This window comes from Symphalangus syndactylus, chromosome 1 (genome assembly GCF_028878055.3).
Source record: "Symphalangus syndactylus isolate Jambi chromosome 1, NHGRI_mSymSyn1-v2.1_pri, whole genome shotgun sequence".
NCBI lineage: Eukaryota > Metazoa > Chordata > Mammalia > Primates > Hylobatidae > Symphalangus > Symphalangus syndactylus.
Window position 1 is genome coordinate 90,187,255 of NC_072423.2, and position 21,046 is coordinate 90,208,300.

The window sequence follows — 21,046 nt, forward strand, 5'->3', positions numbered from 1 at the left end:
GTAGCTGGGACTACAGGCGCCTGCCACCATGACCGGCTAATTTTTTTTTTTGTATTTTTAGTAGAGACGGGGTTTCACCGTGGTCTCGATCTCCTGACCTCGTGATCCGCCCGCCTCAGCCTCCCAAAGTGCTGGGATTACAAGCGTGAGCCACCGCGCCCGGCCTGGTGTTCACTTATAAAAGGTCACTCTCGGCCGGGCACGGTGGCTCACACTTGTAATCCCAGCACTTTGGGAGGCCGAGGCGGGCGGATCACGAGGTCAGGAGATCGAGACCACGGTGAAACCCTGTCTCTACTAAAAAAAATACAAAAAATTAGCCGGGCGTGGTGGCGGGCGCCTGTAGTCCCAGCTACTCGGAGAGGCTGAGGCAGGAGAATGGCGTGAACCCGGGAGGCGGAGCTTGCAGTGAGCCGAGATCGCACCACTGCACTCTAGCCTGGGTGACAGAGCGAGACTCCATCTCAAAAAAAAAAAAAAAAAAAAAAAAGGTCACTCTCTCTGTTGGGTAGAAAACAGATGAGAAGTGAGAGCAGCTGCTGTTGCCCTGAAGACAAAGGTGCCCTAGGCTTAGGAGGTACTGAGGGAAATGGACAGAAGTTGGTGGTTTCAAGTATATTTAGGAGGAAGAGTCAATAGGACATGATTTAGGAGATACAGTAGTTGAATAGATGGATGGACAGGTTGAGAGGTGGATGGATGGATGGATGGACGGATGGATAGGTGAATGGACGGATGGATGCGTGGATGGATGGATGGATGGATAGGTGAATGGATGGATGGATGGATAGGTGGATGGATGGATGGATAGCTGAATGGATGGATGGATGGATGGAAGGATGGATGGATGGGTGGATAAATGGATGGATGGATAAATGGATGGATGGATGGATGGACAGGTGAGTAGATGGATGGATGGATGGATGGATGGATGGATGGATGGATAGGTGAATGGATGGATGGATGGATGGATGGATGGATGGATGGATGGATGGACAGGTGAGTAGATGGATGGATGGATGGATGGATGGATGGATGGATGGATGGATGGATAGGTGAATGGATGGATGGATGGATGGATGGATGGATGGATGGATGGATGGATGGATAAATGGATGGATGGATAGGTGAATGGACGGATGGATAGGCGAGTGGATGGATGGATGGATGAGTGGATGGATGGATAAGTGAATGGATGGATGGATGGATAGGTGAATGAATGGATGGACGGATGGATGGGTGAATGAGTGGATGCGTAGGTGCATGGGTGAATGAACAGACTGGGTGGATGAATAGGTGAGTGGATGGTTGGTTGGGCAGATGGGTGAGTGGGTGTGCAGGTGTGTAGATGGGTAGGTGGGTGAAAAGGTAGGGGGGAGAATGAGTATGTGGGATGGAACACCTTCAAGAGGACAGACTCTCTCCTCTGGTTGTTGGTGTCCAGAAAGTGCAGATGAATCACACTAGTCAGTAAATACCCCTGTTTTCCTTTGAGACATCTGTGTTTACTCTCCCATAGCTCCCCAGTGCCCCAAGGAGAAAAACTATTTGCTACCATACCCATCAGCGAGCAGACACAAATAGGCTGGTTTAATGAGATGCAAGGATCCCCCAATCCTCTGGGCATTTCAGGGGAAGTGCTGGTGATACCCAAGCTAATAGAGATTAGGCAGAGGTGGAAAAAACTCCCAGAACTTCCCCTAGGAAGCCATCAGTCCTTGTTTTCTTCCCTCTTGTCATGACCACCAAACTGCTATCACTGTCACCACCTCCAGCATCTCCTCTGTCACCACCCCCATTATAACCACTACCACACAGATTTTTGAGATTCTGACTGCAAATTGTGTTTACCAGGTAAAAGATAGGGGCTTGTAGGCACCCCTCTGGCAAGAGAGAACAACTTGTCTCTTGGTGGTGGGTAACATTTTAACCCCTGGGCTACCAGCAAAGCCATGTGGTCCAGCTCCCACTTCCAGCCTGTTTGGTCCTGTGATCCATTCATGTTACCTTATAGCAGGAGGGACAAGGAAGTCAGGGAGAGAAAAGTTCTGGCGGTGCAGGGATAGTTGCTGCTTTCAGAAGCAAGAAGTTCTGAAATCCTACCAGGAGAAACCCTAGTGATCCAGAGCTGGCTCCAGGTGTCCCGAGGTCCATTTCACATAGATTTCCTAGACTTTGCAACTGGCTAATTTCTCCCTCTGTGGGAGTCTGCAGCCCAGCCTCCAGAGCTTTTCTCTGGCCTCCCCAGACAGGCCGAGTTTGTGCTATTTGGGTAAACAACATTCCCCGTGGTTGTCAGAGACAGACTTATTTACCTGGTAGCAGCAGTTCCTTCCTACCCACCTCGTCAGACGCATCAGGACTCAGGATGGGAACCAGCACTCATCACATTCAAGGGTGGAAGACCCAGCATTGGAGGGGTGGGCGACAGACCTCACACAGCCTACGGGATCTAGGGCTGTGTATTGCAAAGTCACATTCACTGTTTAGCTCGGAGGCCTCTCTGGACTTTCTACGTCTGGGAATAAGCTAGGCTGAAACTATCATGCCCCATAGCTGTGATTTCATCCAGTTATTCTATACCCTGCATCCAAGCTAAAATATAGTCACTGTATCTCCCTCGGCCATGAGCAGATACTTTATACTTTAAAACCCTGCATGCTTTGAATTCCCCTGACTGCTTAGCCAAGGTGTCATATTGGCTCCCCCTATCTCAGGCAGTAAAGAAAGGTGGTCACTCAATCCCTGCCTCCATAGGGCAATGCAGTCAGGGGGTGGTGCTCAGCTTAGGAATTCCGCAGCTGTCTTTCTGCAGGCAGCTCTACCCTACTGCAGTTACTGACCAAGCCATCCCATCCTGCAGCTGCTGGAAGCTGAGTCGGGGCAGGGTACAGCTGTGCCAGCTGTCAGAGATAGATTACACTATGAAGCTCGGCCGTGACTCACATTCCAGCACAGGGGAAATGCGCAAAAGTTCTATGCTGTCTTTGGGGTGCTAAAAATCATCCTGGCTTTGTCTTGCAAGATGTTCGACTTGTGGAGCATGGGGCAGATGGAGGACCCTTCCATCTGGGTCCTCCATGGGGAGAAGGCAGGGGGCAGATCTGTCTGCAGCCAACTGCCTGTCACACAACTGCCACAGCTACTAATAACAACACTCAGCATTTAATCAGCCCCTTTGTGGATGCAGACGCTGTCACACTCATTAATTAGTTAATCTGCACAGCCCCCCTGGGAGGAAGAGTCATGTTATTATCCCCACTGGGACTCAGAGGGAAACTGAGGCTAGAGTGGGAACTTGGCACAGAGCGGAGGGAGCACAGCCTGACAGCTGGACTGGGACCAGTCTATGACTTGTTGTCTGTTCTGGTGCCCTCGCTGTTGTCCTCTGCCCCAGCTCCTGTCTGCTCACAGTGCTGATGACTATCTCCAAAGACACCTGGCCAAATGCTGTCAGAACTGGGCCTGAAGGTGCTCAGAGAGAAGGCCAGGCATGGCTTTGGCGTGGAGAGGATGCAGCTCCAGTAGCTGGATCAGGTCAGGCCTGTGGGGAGTGTGTGCTCTGGAACAGCCACCCTTTCTGATATGTTTCTTCCAAAGTGTCTTGGAACTGGAAATAGAAGTGATGAGGGTGCCTCTCTCTCTCATCAAAATGCCTGTTTCCTGTGCAGGCAGCTCTGGGTTTTGATTGTGTTTGGTGGTTTTAGAATGGAAGGGAGGAACAAATCCATCAGGAGGCACCATTGTGGTTCCACTGGAAATTGGGACTGGCCATTTGGGGATCTTTGACATACACAGACACACACACACACCATGGGTAGAACCCACAACCCCGTGAAGGACCTCTCACATCATTGTGCCCAGTGGTCATTGTCGCTGGAAGCCTGCTGAGATGCCTTACAGCCACGGCTCAATCTGTCAGGCAAAGAATCCTGACCGAATAAGATGCGGGCAGGAGACCTGCAGAACACAGAAACAAGGCGTTAGAGGATGGAATTCGCTAGTACCTTCTAGGAGTTTGTGACCAATTGCAAAAATAAAGACTACAGTCCCTCCCTGTCTTTCCTTGCTGGTTACTAGAGTTGTTGAAGATTTAACAGTTAACCATTTCCCCCTTCAAGAAAATATGAATCACAATTTGAACATGTTTTTCTTATCTTTCCTTTTCCTTTCACCTAACATTTTTGTATGTATGTATGTATGTATGTATTTTTTTGAGAGGGAGTCTTGCTCTGTCGCTGGAGTGCAGTCGCATGATCTCGGCTCACTGCAACCTCCGCCTCCTAGGTTCAAGCAATTCTCCTGCCTCAGCCTCCCGAGTAGCTTGGATTATAGGCACGTGACCCCATACCCGGCTAATTTTTATATTTTTAGTAGAGACGGGGTTTCACCATGTTGGTCAGGCTGGCCTCAAACTCCCGACCTTGTGATCTGCTCGCCTCGGGCTCCCAAAGTGCTGGGATTACAGGCGTGAGCCCCACGCCTGGCCTATTTTTATTTTTATTTTTTTTGAAACGGAGTCTCACTCTGTTGCCCAGGCTGGAGTGCAGTAGTGGGATCTCGGCTCACTGCAACCTCCGCCTCCTGGATTCAAGCGATTCTCCTGCCTTAGTCTCCCGAATAGCTGGGATTACAGGTGCCCATCACCATGCCCAGCTGATTTTTGTATTTTTAGTAGAGATGGGGTTTCACCATGTTGGTCGGGCTGGTCTTGAACTCCTGACCTCAGGTGATCCTCCCGCCTCAGCCTCCCAAAGTGCTGGGATTACAGGTGCCAGCCACCGCACCCGGTCGCCTAACATTTATAATAGTGGTGTTTCTCGGCCTTTCATGTGCATTCAAATCACCTGGGAATCTTGTTGCCAAGCTGAGATTCTTGGGCCTGAGATTATGCATTCCCATTAAGCTTCTGGGTGGTGCCAATGTCTCACTCTGAGTAGCAAGAGTTCAAAGGATTTGGTGATGGTAAAAGTTACCCTTTAATTCAGTTAAATGACCAGATGGGATCAATCACCTTGAAGATCTTGAAATAATAGTAGCCTCATGACATCAAGTGTGAAGGTGACTGTTGGAACTTGTCTGGTGAAGACAACTTTGGAGGAATGGGAAGAAGGACTGGCGCGTGTGGGGACACATGTGTGCACATGGACACATGTGTGCACATGGACACATGTGAGTTTGTGTACATGGGGCAGCTAAGGGGTGGATTGTAGTAGACAGTCTTTTTTTTTTTTTTTTTTTTGAGATGGAGTCTCGCTCTCTTGCCCAGGCTAGAGTGCAATGGCATGATCTCAGCTCACTGCAATCTCTGCCCCCCTGGTTCAAGTGATTCTTCTGCGTCAGCCTCCCGAGTAGCTGGGATTGCAGGCACCCACCATCATGCCAGGCTAATTTTTGTACTTTGGTAGAGATGGGATTTCACCATGTTGGTCAGACTGGTCTCGAACTCCTGACCTCAGGTGATCCGCCTGCCTCTGCCTCCCAAAGTGCTGGGATTACAGGCATGAGCCACCGCCCCTGGCCGACAGTCTTTGGACTGGCTGTTCAGGTCATGATTCTCCTCCTCTGGGAATGTCTCTCAACAGGGAAAAGTGGACTGACATGTTTGTATCACAAAGCACTTTCTGCCCTGGCCATAGCTGATTGACCGTGGCCTGATCTGGACTAATAAGATTCTTTTTTTCTGGGAATCTGGAACTTTGAACCAAGAGATATTCAGTCTGGCAGTTTTGATTCTGATTAATGGCAATGATCTAGAAAGAAGATCCCTAAACTGATACTGCTACAGTTGGCCCTTAAAACCTCCCCTGATCTCTGTCCTTCCTGAGCCTTGAGGAATTCAACTCCTCCTTGAATCCCCTGAGGTGCCCCACTGGGTATATGTGCCCACTCCTCATTTTCCTTGTTACCTACGTGAGTTTGCTTTCTAAATAATCACAGGTAACACAGAACTCCTTCCAGAAGTGGCTCCATCTGCTTCAATAAAAGGCAGTCCTGGACTCACAGCCTCGTTTCCAACCCAAATGTCCACGTAATTTTCGGACCGAGACTTCTGCTCAAGCCGGGCACCCCACTACCCACACCTCCTTGTTCACCTATGGCTCCCACTTGTACTGAACTGCGTGATCACTGTGATTTTGGGGATGGCAACAGGGCCTAGGAAACATTTTAGAGGCACTTCTCTTGCCTGAAAGAAAACGTTCTTCCCCTTTTTGTCTCTGATGAATCTTTACTGGATCTTTGGGACCCAGCTGAGTCATCCCGACCCGCAGACCAGACTCCCACCCCCAGGCTTAAATTCCTTTCCAAGGGCTCTGTCTGTCCTCTCTGCTTAGCTCCTATGTTAAAACCCCCTCCATCTGCGTCTCCTCCCCAGCAGAATGAGCTCCTTGAAGTCACGGCCTGCCTTCTGCTCCTCTCTGTCCTCCACTCCCCCAGTTCAGCACAGCGCTCCCAGGGACGTGTAAGCGACTTACGGTGAATGAATGGGTGTGAAGGGGAACTGGAGGGGCGGTTTTCTTCATTTACCAGAAATTCAAAATTGACCAAGCAACCCCCTTTGGAGGCCAGGCACGATGCTGGGCACTGGGAACGGGGGTGCGGGTGGGGGGTGGGGGGGTGGTAGGGAGGAGGGGGTACCCAGGGTACCCACGGGCTCTGTCGCCCATGGGGAAGGATGGGCATTTACCCTTCCCATTCATCAGGATTGGAGGGCCACGGACTCCCCCCACGGCAGTGCCAGGTAGCCCCCTGCACCACACCATGCCAAGGCCCTTTCTCACAGTCACGCCAGGAACTCTAGCCATGCTCCGACTTCTCAAGCAGAGTTCAGTCACCCCGAGGAGGTGGGACCCGTCTCTCTCCTCCCCACAAATGAACCAGTTCTCCAGTGATCCTACTTCCTTTTTTCCCTCTCCCACGCTAAAACTGGTCACGAGGGACCTAAAGGAGGGGCAGGCACCCAGGCGGCTCCCTTCCCCGCACGCAGCGCGGCCAGTCCAGCCCCTCCCGGCCGCCCACGGGGCCCCCGCCGCGGCCTGAGCCGGGCGCCCACCGCCCCCACGCGCAGGGCCGGCGCCCGCGGAAGACTCGGCTCGCTCGGGCCTCGACGCCGCTCCCCTCCCTGGCGCCAGGGGGCGCTGCCGCCCCACGACCGTCGCCATGGTCACCGCTGGCGGCGGAGAGGGGTTTACGTAAAGGACGCAGCGTCCCCCAGGGGGCGGAGGCGGCCTTCGCGCCGGCGCCGGCGCCCTGCGGAAGCGGCGTTAGTGAATTGGGGCCTTGGGGAGCCCAGGATGGAGGTGGCGGTCGCGGCGACGGGCCGAGCCCTGCGGCGGGCGGGAGGTAAGGGGGGCCTCAGGCGCGGCGGGCCGGTCCTGGGCGCGGGCGCGGTGCGAGCGGCGCGGCGGGCTGGGCAGTGTCCAGGGTGCGCGGTGGCCGGCCCGACGGGTCGGCGGGCGGAGTTGCAGCTGCCACGCGCGCCCGTGGCAGGTGTGAGGTCTGTGGAGCCCCTGGCACAGGCGTGGGGATGGTGACACGCGTGGCATGGGCGTGGGCAACGTGGGTCCGGCACAGGCAGCGTGGTTTTCCTGGCACGGGTCCCAGAAGACTCGCCTCCACCTTGGTGCGGTGGTGGCTGCCCAGGTGTGAGGTGGTGCAGCTGTCTGCCCAGGTAGGTGATGGGCACGGCCTTTGGACTGGTTCTGGGGTAGGTGGCCAGCTCATGCCGGCATGGTGGTGCCGCTGGCATGGGTGTGAGGAAGTGCTGCCATTGCTTGGGTGTTGGGATGGTTCTGGCCTTGGGCTTGACATGGTCTGGAGTGATAGCACTGGGGGCTTGAAGAACTGGTGTCCTCAGCATGGCAAGAGTTCCTGGCGTGACTGTGAGAAAGGGCCTTGGCACGGTGTGGTGCGGGGGGCTACCCGGCACTGCCGCGGGGGGAGTCCGTGGCCTTCGCATCCTGATGAATGGGAAGGGTAAATGCCCATCCTTCCTCACGGGCGATGAAGGGGACACTGCCTCTGTCATGGAGGTCCAGTTTTAATGCCTGTTGTGTACTCTGGACTGAGGAGAGCAGAAGGCTGGGAGAAGGTTGGTGTCCTTTATAATGGGCATAAACAAGAGATGCCAGGAGAAGCTTCTACCACAAGGGCCCTGATGGTAACCCAGATAGAGACCTTCCAGGCACTACCGTTGTCCTGGGCTAAGGTAGAGAGAACTATTCATCTAGCTTTTCATCTAGCTTTGGGAACGAAGGGAGGGGTGGATGATTTTCAGTGGTGATCAGTGTCCCAGAATATGTCCTGAGAAGCAAGCAGGACCGAGAGGTAACCCGGGTCAGCGGGTGAGGGAGTGGTATTACACACCGTCTATCTGTAGTCACGGGGTCCTGCCTTTTCCCTGGGTTGATGGGTTCACTCCAGGGTATCTGGGAGTTGCCTCTCTTCTTTGATGCTTGGGAGCCTTTGGGTCCAGAGGATTGGATCGATTGGGGTATGCTTGAAAGATGATTCTGCAGCCACTGGGAATCTGCTGGGGCCACCGGGACTCCCACCCCCAGGCTTAAATTCCTTTCCTAGGGCTCTGTCTGTCTTCTCTGCTTAGCTCCTATGTTAAAACCCCCTCTATCTGCGCTGAGATTGTGTTTGCTCTCACCAGTCCTTTGGGAAGCTTTGGGTGAAGGTCTCACTCAGCATCACCTAGTGCCTTACTTTACAGAGGAGCAATTTCCAGCTTCCCCTAGAGAAGTCTTACAGTGTAGGGGAAATCTTCAGTTCTTTGTGGATCTCTTGGGGGAGTGGGATCAGTGGTAGAAGAATCACAGGGTTGAGCTTGTGCTGGGGAAGGCACTTGTGAGTCCAAAAAGATGATGTTGAGGATATTGGAGACTAGGGTGGCAGGTGGTCGCCAAATTGCCAAGGTAGGTGCTTGGAGATGCTGATGAGTTCCCTATAACCAGAGTACTGTCCAATGCCTTTGGAGCCATATCACTTTAATTCCAGTGTTGGCTGTGTGACCTTCAGCAGGTGACTTCACCAATCAAGGCATGTCACATGGTGGTCTGGTAGTAAAGAATGAAAGGAAATGGTGCACGTGGAAACACTTTGCAAACAGCGAAAGACTGTACAAAGGTCAGAGAGTCTCATCAAGTAAAGAGACCAGGGCTGGAGGCAGGAGCCATAGGAAATGGTGGCGCGGGATGTGATTGGGAGGAAGGGAGCTGGAAGGTTGAGGGCCTGTCATAGGGAATTAGAGGCCCTGAGCGCACATGCTCCCAGTGGGAGCAAGTGGGATCTGTTGACACTGTGAGTCAGCTGCTGAGCTGGAACCAGGCCCCCAGTCTCCTGAGGACGAGGACGGTCCTGAGCATGGCCCCGGCAGCTGTGAAGTCCTGCAGGAGTGGCCCAAGCAGGAGGAAGCACTTTGGGTGGCAGATGTGCCTCATTGCCAGGGTAGGTCTGGGAGGTGTCTGTGGCTGACAGATCTAGGGTACCTGTGTGGGAGGAAGACTTGGGAAGTGTGTGTGTTTTCTCTTGAGAATTTCCTTTGGCTCTGGGTTCTGAGAACGGGGGTGGGGAGCAGTCACATCAGCGTCTTTTGGGCTGTGGCCTGAAGGAAATGAAGTGGGTCAGACCATCTAGAGATTGATGTGGCTCAGGTCTGGATGGTTCTGCGGGAGGTTGAGGCTCGATGGCAGGGGGACCGGGGGGTGTGGAGGATGCCCTCAGACACATGGGGGAAAGGAAGGGGGGCTACAGGCACCTCTGAGGGCAGACAGGTGTGGCACCTCTCCCAATGTGGCCCCACTTCTGGCTGAAGTGCCTTCCCAGGTGGGGAGGATGAGGGTGGCTGCACAGTGCTTTGCTCTCTGCCACCAGGAGCCTAATTCCCGACAACAAGCTGCAGAGCCTGAGTTGCAGACCCTGCCCCATGGCGCTGGAAGTCCTGTTTTTCTCTCACCCAGGCCATTTCTCCGGCATTCCATGCGCGTGTCTGCCTTAGCCAGCAACCTGTTTCACATCCTTGCTTCCTGAGGAAGGTTTTTGCCCTGTGCCCAGGCTGCAATGTCAAGCCACGGGGGTGGAAGGAGGACACGGCCCTCCCAGACCCAGGGTTGTGAGCTGACTTTTCCATGCTATGGACTCGCCCTGTCCCCGTAGCTGCCACCCAGTCACTGTCCAGCATTGCAGGTGCTTCCCTGGTCATTCCCATGTTGGTCTGAGGGGTGTCCATGGCCCGTCTCACCCGCTCCCTGCAGTGCCTTCATACCTCCCCTGAGGAGTTGCTGGGCACTTCGGCTCTGGAAAGCTCTCTTAAGTGCAGAGTCCATTAAGGAGGAAGCCTCCAGCCTCCCTGTTGTGAATATTCAGTATTCAAGTCTCCTCAGCTCACCCTCCACACCTCCTCCTGTTTGTTCTGATTTGTGGCTCAGCCTTACGGTTTGGGGCTCCAGGAGCCCTTTTCAGCTACCCTTTGCCTTCTGCTTGGGATGCCGGGACTGCACAGCAGAGCTGGGTGGCAGGCAGGGCAGATCTGAAGACACTAAGAGGAGGAGTTGGCCTCTGTTTCCCAAAAGGAGAGCTGAGCTTTCTTCCCAGTCCTGGGGTTTTGGGGCAACAGGGAGCCCAGCCAGGTTAGCACCCTTGTCATTGTGCACAGATGCTGATGCTGATTTCGAGTAAGTTCCAGCCGAGGCAGGGGGCCAGTCACTTAGGAGTGGACCTCGAGGGCAAGCAGCTCCCTGGAGCTGCAGTATTTCAACTCTGGTCCCCAGTCATATTCCCATTTTCCTTGTCCATGTTTCTCTAAAAGTTGCTTTACTCAGCTCCTGGCAATTCCTCAGCTGCCCCATAAATCACAGTGCCTGGCTGCTGTGCTTTAGGGGTGCCGGGGAGCCAGGCATCTGTGGCCAGAGGATGCTGGACCAGAGCTGACAGCAGCAGGCCAGAAGGCTGCAGCTGAAGGCACAGCTTGTCGCTGGAAGCCACTCCTCCCCCAGTCCCTCTCCTCAAGACCAGAGGGGAACCTCAGTGTTTAATCACCTGTTGGCCCATCACTCCGTGACTTCAATTTCTCACCGGAATAGCTTTACATTACACTCCAGTGGACTGGGCAAGTAGCGCTGGGGGAAATATCAATGAGCATGTGGTCAGAGGAAGATAAATCTTTTAGAACCGCGGAGCCCAGGACATTGCAGGATGCGGTTACCTCCCCAGCGGGCAGGGCTGAAAATGGTTTATTTTGATTTTCTTTTTTTGTTTCTGATACTGACTTGGGCTGGGCGTGGTCTTTCTGGGTTGGATGGGAAGCATGAGTGTGGGTGTGGATGTGGGTTGTGTGTGTGGGCAGGAAAGACCCAGGAAACTGCCTTATCTGTGAGGACCTCTTTGCTGCTGAGGAAGGAGTCCAGGGAGATGCCGTGGAGGGGATCGGTGTGACCGGGGGTAAGGGTGTTGTTTTCATGGGGCATTTGGCAGGAACGCCCAAGTCCTCTAGATGGGGATGGGGCTGTTATCACCGCGGGGCTGCCCGGGGAGTGCACGTGTGTAAAGTTGCTTGTGCCCATAAGTGTTTCTGTGGGAAGTGAGGGCGGAGGGGGTGTGGAGCGCCTGGTGGTGTGGGAGCGCGCAGGCTCCCGTGTCTGGCTGGCCTGGTGTTGGTGGGTGTGCGGAGCCGGGGGTTGCCGGGCTCTTCACAGCAGGAGAGAACAGTGGGAGTCGGAGGAGGCTGCCTTCAGGCTGTGGGAGGGCAGAGGGTGGGTTTCATACCTCATGTTATGACTCTTAACTTGAGGAGCCGAGTGCTTTCTCGGTAGTCCTTAGAAGGAAGCTGGGCTGCAGGCGGGGTTCTCACACACCCTTCTGTGCGCTACCTGGGGGCGTCTCACACTCCTGCTTCCATGCTCCTCCTTAAGCCACCTAGAAGTCAGCTGGGGACAGTCCCCTCCCCCCCATGACAGAAGATAGCATTGTAGCCCATGGGTGGTAAAGACTTCAGACTCTGGAACCTCACGGACCCAGATTGGATGCTGGCACACCTCAGTTTCCTAATCTGTAAGATGGGGACATTAAAACCTCCGAGGGCCGAATGGCCAGAATTCTCCCAGGTAATGCCTGGTGTGTAGAGAGATGATGATGAAAGCACGTACTGAAAAAATGTTTTTGCTCTTGTGGCTGGAATCCTTTCCATAGAGAACTGATTATGTCGTGATCTGCATATATTAGCAGCAGGGAAGATGTAATGGGTCTCATTACTTGATAAGAAGTTAGCTCCCCACATCCTTGGGATAGACAGAATCTTGCATATCTGTTAACAGTGTCATCAGCAAGAGTATATCTTAGCCTTGAGGAATGTTTCCACTTGGACATAGTCGATAGTTATTTCTTGAGCACCTGCTGTGAGTTGGGGGTTAGTGAGGGCATGCAGATGAGGTGGGCATACCAGAGCCTGTAAGGTGTAGATTCTGACCTCAAGTTGCTTAAAATCTGTTGAGAAGATATAATTAATTTCTAGAAATGAGTGACGCCAGAGGTCAAAGGAGGGAGAGTGACTCGAGCCAGGGAGGTCAGGGAGACTTGGGTGGCCACGGCCTTTTTATGTGGGCCATGGGGACCGGTGGGAGTGAACAAAGGAAGGTGGTTGTAGAGGAACTGGCAGCAACAGGGGCGGGTTGGGGGGGTGACTGGTGGCTGGGAGGGGAAACTGCTGCCCGTCTGTTATATGCTGTAGGGCGCATACAACAGAAGTGGTGAAAGCTAAGGTTGGAAAAATGAGCTGGAGCTGGGTCCCTGGGAGCCACGACAGCAGAGCTGAAGGTTTAGTCTCCAATCTGTGAATGCATGGGCATTCACTGAAATGTTCTGAGCAAGAGTTTGGGGGCTGGTGCCACCCACCAGGAAGAGTGGTGTGGCAGCAGGTGCCAGGGTACTGAGGGACAGGAGTAGGGGGTGCCCAGGTACAGAGGGCTTGAACCAGGGCAGTGGCCACTCTGCAGGGGAAAGGGGAGAGACAAAGCCTGGTTGATTATGGAAGGGAGACAGAAGCCATGAGATTGGTCAGTGTGGTCACTAGGAGGGGAAGGAGTGGGAAGTGGGGCCGGGAAGCTGAGCTGGGCCTCAGAATCACTGCCTGGAATGTGTTGCCTTCACTTGACTTTCAGCGGGTCTGACTCCCGTCAGTGCTGGGGGGGGAGCGCGAACGGCAGGCTTTCAGGGCTGCCCTTGAGGCCGTTCCCATCCCCGAGGATCCACTGAGGGGGTTCCAGTGTTCACAGCACTTATTTCCAGGCATTTGATCATTTGCTCACCAAATTACCCCTTGAAATTTCGCCTGCCTGAGTTCAGCCCAGGAGGTTACTATTCTGGGAAGTTTCATCAAAACCCTTTCAGTGTTTGGGAGTTCTCTGAGCCTGGAGGAGGATGGAGGAGAACAGGGCTTGCCCTCACCTGTGTTTGTGGGCTGCTCCTGCTAACCAGTCCTACACCTGGAGACGGTCCTGGCCAGGGAGCCTGCGGCTCTGCGGAGGAGGTCGGGATGGTGGCCCTCCACTGTGTAAGGTGAGACAGGATGCTGCCTCGAATTCATCCCTAATGGGCCCCTCGTCATTGTCTCTCCTGGAGCCATTTAATTAATTGATGATTGATGTTCCTGGACTTCCTTGAGTTTAATCTATTATTGATGTCCCTTCGTTAATATAACATACCCTGCACCTCCCAGCCCCTGGCTGCTCCTGATGGGCAGGCCACACAGTGGAGTGGGCTCCCTGGGGCTGCACCTCTGTCTCCTGGGGACAGGGCCCTGCACTTAGCTTTCTCAAAGCCTTTCAGGTTTGGGTTCAGGGAGGGCACCAGGGCATGTCTTTAGGAGGCTTTGCTCAGCCACAAAATAATAGTAATAACAATAACTTCCATTTTCTGAATGTGGATGAACTGAACCCAGGAAAGTGTATAGAGGATGTCATTTACTCCTTGCAACAGCAACTCCCTGCACACTCCCGTCCCTCCAACCTCCGTCTTACAGGCAGCTTAGGGAGCTTGCATCACCTGCTCAGGGACACTCAGCGAGGCAGGGAGCCAGGGTTTGAACCCAGGATGGGTTCTTTTTGGTGTCCCTGTCCATACCCCACCTCTCCCTCAGGTCCCACACAAGCCCACCTCCTCCGTGAGGCCTTTCTCCATGCTCCACTGACTCTAGCACTCTTTTTTTTTTTTTTTTTTTTTTTTTGAGAAGGAGTCTCGCCCTGTCACTCAGGCTGGAGTGCAGTGGTGTGATCCCAGCTCACTGCAAACTCCGCCTCCTGGTTCAAGCGATTCTCGTGCCTCAGCCTCCCCAGTAGCTAGGATTACAGGCACCTGCCACCACGTCCAGCTAATTTTTATTTTAGTACAGACGGGGTTTCACCATGTTGGCCAGGCTGGTCTCAAACTCCTGACCTCAGGTGATCCACCTGCCTCGCTCGGCCTCCCAAAGTGTTGGGCTTACAGGCATGAGCCACTGCGCCTGGCCAAACAAAGGCATCTTCTAGCACTCTCTTATCTGAATAGCGCTGGCACCCCTCAGAGAGAGCATGTGTGTTCCCCTCACTGATCTGTGTCCTCATTGAAGCAAAACAATCATGGCAAAATAACATTTAGAGAGCACAGGTGCCAGGCACCAAGCTCAGCACTTTTTGTATCTTCTCTCATTTAATCCTCATGACCATAACAAGGAGCATGGGACTGCTGGGCCTGGAGTGTTCTGGCTTTGCTGGGCAGCTGTGAACAAGTCACTTTTCTTTTGTTAGCCTCAGTTGCCCTGTCTGTATAATAGCAGCAATGATATTTGTCCTGTCTCCCTTACTGTTCAAAGGTGACATTGGATGGGAAAGGCCTTTGGGAAAGACACTGTGCTAACAAAGGATTAGGGATGGCCGGGTGCGGTGGCTCACGCCTGTAGTCCCAGCACTTTGGGAGGCCGAGGCGGGCGGATCACGAGGTCAGGAGATCGAGACCATCCTGGCTAACGTGGTGAAACCCCGTCTCACTAAAAATACAAAAAATTAGCCGGGCATGGTGGTGGGTGCCTATAGTCCCAGCTACTCGGGAGGCCGAGGCAGGAGAATGGCGTGAATCCGGGAGGCAGAGCTTGCAGTGAGCCGAGATGGCGCCACTGCACTCCAGCCTGAGCGACAGAGCAAGACTCCGTCTCAGAAAAAAAAAAAAAAAGGATTAGGATTGCTCGTATATGAGATTCAAGAGCCGGCATGAAGGCCGGGAATACTTAAGGCTGGGCACATAAACCCAAGCCAAGGCATCTGCACCCACCCTCCAAGCCACCCCAGCCTGGCAGATGAATTCTGCAGCTTGCCAGCTGCCAAGAACTTGCTTGAGGAACCTGTGTGGCCAGGAGAGGGGCAGGAGATCCTTAGAGTGGCTGCCAGGCCCTGGTCTGCTGTCCTGGCTGGATGAGCAGTGCCTGGGTCCTTGGAGGCGGTCCCTCCCACTCTGGGCGCTGGATTTTGTGGAAGTGCAGGGGGCCTGCCGGGGGTTCTGGGCCCTGCTTCCTCTCCCATCTCCCACATGCAGCCTAACTAGGTCAGTTCAGGCTGGGTGTGGGGAGGAAGGAGGATAGCTCGCCAGGCAGCCGCCCAGACCTCCCATCACCCCTCAACACATGCGGAAAGCCTTGTGAGGAGGTGAGCCCTGTGTTTGTTCTGGAAAGCGGTGGGGCCACCAGCCTCACAGTGGCAAGGCTCCCGGGGCGCTGGCTGGGAATCCTCTGCTTTCTCATCAGCTTTACTCAGAGCGCATTTCAGTGCTGGGCTGGGGCTGGGGAAGATGACACGTGCTGCCAGGGCCTGAAGAAAAGGGCAGAGCCCTTGGACTTGTGGGTGGGGGTAAGGCATGCCTGCCATCGCTCATTGGAAATTGTGGCCAGGCTACCATTAGGGGATGTTTTGTTTCGCTTCCTAAGTTTCCGCCTTCTGCGGGCCGGGATTACATCAGGCTCCCCTGGCACGCCCTTTAGCCAACTCCCACTTCATCCAAGCTCTTCCACTGCCCTGAGACAGCTGCCCCGCTGCAGTTTTGGCGCAGGCCGCAGAATCACTGGGCAGCCCTAGGCCCAGTGGCTAAGGGGACTGTCCTGGCCTTTTCAGCCTCAGCTGCAGGGGCTGGGAACTCCCAGTGCCCTGCCTCCCAGTTAGCACCTGCCCACTTCACCCACTCGAGTCTGCCTGGTCTCCAAGATTATCCACTTCTGATTCATTCTCTCTCCCTCTTTAAATTCAGCATAGCATAGGCCTTCAGACACGGGCTTTAGCATAAAGACAGAGCTTTATTTGAGACCACTACTACTTGTGCAAGTCACTTGACCTGTTTGAGCCTGTTTCCTCATCTCTCTTTTTTTTTTTTTTTTTTTTTGAGACGGAGTCTCGCTCTGTCGCCCAGGCTGGAGTGCAGTGGTGCGATCTGGGCTCACTGCAAGCTCCACCTCCTGGGTTCACGCCATTCTCCTGCCTCAGACTCCCAAGTAGCTGGGACTACAGGCGCCTGCCACCACGCCCGGCTAATTTTTTGTATTTTTAGTAGAGACAGGGTTTCACCGTGTTAGCCAGGATGGTCTCGATCTCCTGACCTCGTGATCCATCCACCTTGGCCTCCCAAAGTGCTGGGATTACAGGCGTGAGCCACTGTGCCCGGCCTCTTTTGGTACCGCTTCTATCCACTGCCTTTTCTTTGTCTAACTTTTCCTCTCTGAGGCCTTTGGGGGAAGCCAGTTTCTTCCTCAGACTCTCTGAGTCTCCGCGCACAAAGCCCCTCAGCTCCTTCAGCTGCCCTCCTAAGAGTTGGGGGGTCATGACTTGGCCTCACAGAATTCCATGCCATCCTCTCTGGTCTGGGCAGCCTCTCCAGGGCAATGGGAGCCCAGCCCACCGGGTCTGCAGGGCCCCAGCTGAGGCCTGAGCTTCCAGGCACTGCAAACTCTCCTGGGCTGCAAGGCCAGAGTCAGCCCCAGTGCACCCCCAGGGCCAGAACACCAGCCGTATCCAAGTCTCTTTCCCCCTAGGAACTTAAGGAATTTTTCTTAAGAGTTGTTTCAGTTTCATACCTTTGAAAAGAACTTGGTTCTCCTTTGACACCTTCGCTGGGACTGGGGCCAGACCGTGGAGCAGAGAATAGTTTTGCCATGTGTAATAGTTTTGCCATCTCCCCATTTATTCAAGGACATTTATTAAGCACCTACTTGCTAAGCCTTGTGCCCGGAGCTGGGAATAATGGTATCACTTCGTCCTGAGGGAGTTCCTGGGTTGTAATAAGCGGACACTACCACTCTACCAGCAGCCACAGTGGCAAGCGCTATGTGGTGAGTCCTCTCTGCTACACAGTGCTTTATGTGTAGGGACACATTTAATGCAATGAACAGTGATGGCTTCCATTTTCTAGACACCCACCCCTCTAGGCTCTGTGCTCAGGACAGTCCCATGGCACCCATGGAGGAAGCACTCATTTCACAGCAGGGGTCCAGGTCTAGGACGTCAGCTTCCTTGGGGAATTGAGGGAATCTGTTAGAGGCTGCGTGTTTGTAGCTGGGACTTAGGTCCCGTCTGTCTGGCCCCTGCTCTCAGGGTGTTCTCATTCCCCTCACCTGGCATGGGGTTTGGGGATCCTGTGAGCCATGGGAGGAACAGCCTCCCACAAAAGGAAGGCCCCCTTTGGCTATCCTCTTGCTGCGAAGGCCAGGCCCCGCTCCCAGGAAGCCCCCATGTGTAGACCCGTCTGTGGCTTGCACCACCTTGTTACTCACTGTCAAACCGACTTTCAACTACCCTGTACCTCACCGGCCGTGGCAGGCGGCTTTCAGGCTCGCACAGCATGGCTCCTCTCACCCCACACGCCCCTGCCAGTGCCACTCCAGATTGTTCTCTTTGCTGCCTGCCTGCTACACCATGCAGTTTAGAACACAGCCTAATGGAGGGCTCGGGGCACCTGAGCAGCTGCCGTCTCCATTTCTTCGCCCCTTTAACCCCCTCCCTTCCCCAGGTGAACCCTATTCAGCAGGCTTCCGGCAGCAATAAAGAAGCTGGGCGCCCAGCCCACCAGCTGCTCCGTACTTTATAAAAGTTTAACCTTAATGGTGTAATAAACTCCTATCATAAAGCAGCTGGAGCAGTGCATCCTGGGATGTATAAATTATACGAACCCTCTGAAATTGTAATTGGAAATGGCAGCAACAAGAAGGTTGAAAGTGGCTGGCCTCATTGGGCTGAGCACAGCTATTCTCTGTCTCCTTTCAAAAGGCACAGAAAACTGAGTCTGGCTGTGAAGAAAGAATGTCCTCAGCCCAAATCGAGCTCCTGGTTCTTCCGCCCCGGTTCCCACTTCCTGCCTCCAACTGTGTCTGCAGAGCCTGCAGCCTTTGGAGGTGGGACCCCCCGCTCCAACCTGGCCCTGTGCTCTGGCTCTGTGCCCGCAGACAGAGTGGGCTGAGAGGGGACAAACACAGCCACAGGGGCAGGCTCCACCATGCTCCAGGGAGTGCTTTGGAGCAGTTGATTTGACCTCCTCGAGTCTCCACAAAGTGGAATGAACCCACCTTGGAGTGCTGGTGGTGATTGAATGGGAAACCGCAGGGGGTGTTGGGATGTAGGGTTGAGAGCTCAGGCCAGACGGTCTGGCTTCCTGTTGCAGCTCCTGCTGGGGTAGTCTTGAGCCCTTAACCAGGTCCTTTCACCTCTCAGCTGCAGTTTCCACCTGTAAAATCAGGGAATAATTGGCCTCTGAGGAGTGTTAGGAGGTGACATGAGATGATGCTGGCTCGTGACAGACTCAACATCGTGCTTCTTTGATGGGCACAAGATCACTGGGGAGCTTGCTAACGCAGATTCCAGTTTAGGCTGGCTGGGCCCAGATGTGCATTTCTAACGACTCCCAATAATGCTGCTGCTGCAGGCCCTGGAGCACACCTCACTTTGAGTCTGGAGGGCAGAGTGTTTGACCCATAGTCAGTGTGTTAGAGCCTGCTGTGATCATACGTCCAGGCAGAACCCAGGGCCTGCACAGGTGCCCATGTGGCCCATGAGCCGGCAGCTTCAGCATCACCTGGGACCAGGTTAGAAATGCAGCATCTCAGCATCCCTTCACCACCACCCTCCTCCACATCAGAATCGCTGGGAGGGGAGCCTGCAGCCAGCTCTGGAAGTTCTACTTATGCACACTTGAGCAGTCCTGGCCAGGACTCATCCTTCAGAGCAGGATTTCTGAGTGCAGATGGGTTAACTCCAGCCTCCGAGTCTCCTGGGGTTGGCCATGGTAGAACTTGCAACCTAAAAATATAGGTTCCTGAGCCCTGCCTTGGGCTTACTGATTCAGAATTGCTGGGCGGGGCCTGGGAGTCTGCATAAGTTTGAGAGTCACTGGGGACCACTCACTGCCTGAGAGATGGGAAGAAGGGCAGAATCCCCACTCCCCGCTCCCACCCTTTATGCATAAACCTTTGCCTCTGCCAGGGGGGAGAAGGAACACCAGGCTGGGATCAGGAGTTCCGGGTTCCTGCAGGATCCTGTCACCAAAGCCCAGGACCCCAGAGCCACTCTGCCTGGGGCCCAGCTGTGGGGTTTTCTCACACCGAGAAGAGGGAAACAACCTAACATCCCCCAGTAGAGAGCTGGTTGAATGAACTTCCGTACATCTTGTATGTGGACTACTCCACAATAATGAGGAAGATGGCGGTAGAAAAATGGTTGAGGAGAAGTACTCACCTTTTAGTTCAGTAAAAAAAGTGGTAGGTGCCGAATGGTCCCACAATTAGATAGAGGAAAAAAAAGACTAGAAGGATGTTAATAGTTGATAGTTTTCCTAGAGGGATCATGGGTGATTTATATTTTCTTCTTTTTCGTTTCTTCTTTTTTTTTTTTTTTTGAGATTGGGTCTCACTCTGTTGCCCAGGCTGGAGTGCAGTGGTGTGGTCTGCCTTCTCAGTTCAAGCCATTCTCCTGCCTTAGCCTCCCAAGTATCTGGGACTATAGATGCCCGCCACCACATCTGGCTAATTTTTGTATTTTTAGTAGAGATGGGGTTTCACCATGTTGGCCAGGCTGGTCTCGAACTCCTGGACCTCAGGTGATCCAGCCTCCCAAAGTACTGGGATTACAGGTGTGAGCCACTGCGCCCAGCTAGTTTCTATTTTCTATAGAGAACATGTATTTTTGTAATAAGAAAAACATAAGTCTTTTTTTTTTTTTTTTTTGAGATGGAGTCTCACTTTGTCGCCCAAGCCAGAGTACAGTGGCGCAATCTCGGTTCGCTGCAACCTCTGCCTCCTGGGTTTAAGCGATTCTCCTGCCTCAGCCTCCAGAGTAGCTGGGACTACAGGCGCCCGCCACCACGCCTGGCTAATTTTTATATTTTTAGTGGAGACCGAGTTTTACCATATTGGCCAGGCTGGTCTCGATCTCCTGACCTTGTGGTCCACCTGCCTCGGCCTCCCAAAGTGCTGGGATTACAGGCATGAGCCACCATGCCCGGCCAAAGATAAGTCTTTTTCTTATGCATAAGTCAGCATGTCTGGTCTGGGGTCCCTGGTCACAGTGCACCTGCCCTGCCTGAGGTGAGGCCTCCTGCAGCCAGGGGCAGCCCAGACTCCCCCACTGGGGTGACTTTCACCATGGCCTCCCTCACCTCCAGGGTATGGCCGATGATCCCCAGGGCTTCACACTGCTTCTCCTGCTTTCTGACTTCCTCTCTGCTTTGAGTCTTCCCTGATGATGCCCAGCACTCCTCCCATTTTACATAAGAGGAGAGGGTGGGGAGGGGACAGCTGAGAGGTGGGAAGCCCCCAGCTTGCAAACCTCTGAGGCCAAGTTTAGTTTGGCATCACCTAGGCGACTAAATCTAAATTCCAGAGTCTAGGCACATAGGATATGCTCAGAGAGTAATGGCCGCATGAATGAGGCTGGGAAGGCAGCCAAGGATGGGGCAGAGGCCCAAAGCTGTGTGACCTTGGCATGTCAGCATTCCTCTATGAGTTTAGGGTACTCATCTGTAGGATTCGGGGAATCAGGGAAGC

At 53.8% G+C, this 21,046-nt stretch overlaps 1 protein-coding gene across 1 annotated transcript in view; it reads left to right on the forward strand.

The window, feature by feature from the left end:
- Positions 1-7,225: 7,225 nt before the first annotated feature.
- The window catches only part of DAGLA (diacylglycerol lipase alpha), a 66,765-nt gene continuing 52,944 nt past the window's right edge, over positions 7,226-21,046 (forward strand). Inside the window, exon 1 of the mRNA XM_055283194.2 lies at positions 7,226-7,344. The gene's annotated coding sequence lies outside the window, so the exon portion shown is untranslated. The remainder of the gene's footprint in view (positions 7,345-21,046) is intronic.